The sequence below is a fragment of the Cebus imitator genome, unplaced genomic scaffold, assembly GCF_001604975.1.
Source record: "Cebus imitator isolate Cc_AM_T3 unplaced genomic scaffold, Cebus_imitator-1.0 Scaffold272, whole genome shotgun sequence".
Classification (NCBI taxonomy): domain Eukaryota; kingdom Metazoa; phylum Chordata; class Mammalia; order Primates; family Cebidae; genus Cebus; species Cebus imitator.
Genome location: NW_016107587.1, coordinates 1,088,913 through 1,090,355, shown reverse-complemented (window position 1 = coordinate 1,090,355; position 1,443 = coordinate 1,088,913).

The window sequence follows — 1,443 nt, the reverse complement described above, 5'->3', positions numbered from 1 at the left end:
ATTGGCTGCTATAAGTTCTATTTTTCAAGGTATTACAGAGCAGGAAAGAGAGAAAGAGAGAGGCAGAGAAGAGGAAAAATAGTGAGAGAGGGGAAGAGGGAGAGCAGCGCAGGAAGAACTGATCACCCTGCAAGCAGGAAGGAAAAGAAATACAGAGGTACAAAAATCTGTTGCTATATGTGGCCGAAAAAACATTTTCTTGTGTAGCCCAAATATTAAGGCATGGGTCTGAGAAAAAAGCCTTGAGTGGCAAAGACTCAATTAAACCTTTCAGTTGGTTATAACAAATCAAGGCAGAATCATACTAAGGATGATGATGTTCTCACCTCTTGCTCGAAGTAGTCCAATGTAGTCTGTAGTTTGTGCAAAGAAAGACCTGGAAGCAAGAATTTTTAAAAGTACCAAAAATTTGAAAACTTTGTTGAAAGAATTTAGGCTGTGATTATACACACAGGCTGACTGGGATACATTAATTTCCCTGGTTCTAAGAAAAATATTTTTCCCACATTTTAACATTTATGAAATAATAGGTGAATATCAGAGTATCAGGGTATAATTTTTTTCATTTGTTTTTTAATAATACATAAAGTATTACAATAATAATTTTTACAACAGATTATAGGGCAAAATTTTCAAAGGAAAGTGTATAGAAAATAAAGCAAAATAAGAACAAAGGCATAAAAACAAAAACAAAAATAACTCTTTGACTGATTTGACTGTTAGTCTTTGGGTCTCCAGTGTTTCTCAAGCAGGAATCAGGCCGGAAAGCTGTGTGGTGCTCCAACACCCGCATGGCTCCCTGGTCCAGGGGAATGATGGAAAAGAAAGACTTTCCCACAGGACAGAGAGCGGGCCTCTCTGCCAGTAAGATGAATCAGAGCCTCATTGAGCAACGTTGAGCAATTGCTCCTCACCCAACAGAAGGCATTTGCTGCTGAGACATGAGACTTGTTCTAGGTCAGAGTTGCAAAAAGGACAGTGTTGAGTGGCATACATGAAGAGGGCAACATTTTTTTTCTTTCCTCAATACAATCCTCTATGGGATTTACTATCTTCCCACATTTAGTATTGTAGAAGAGAAGCCTAATGCTAATTTATTAATTCTTTTTATTTGCAGATAGTTGTGTTTTCTGTAAATCATGTTATAGACATTTTTACATTGGTTTTTCTTATTTTCAAAAAATCAGAAATTTTACCAAGGCATGTCTGGATGTCAATCTTTTTTTGATTATTTGTTTTCCTCTTAAAGAACTTTCTTCAGGTTGAGAGTGTCTTTTCTATGAGTGCTATGACTATAGCTGTTGGTTGTCTTCCCTTCTAGTTAGGTACAAGCATACACACACACACACACACACACACACACACACGCACGCACACACGTGCACACGCACGCACACACACATGCACACGCACGCACACGCGCACACGCACACACACGCACAC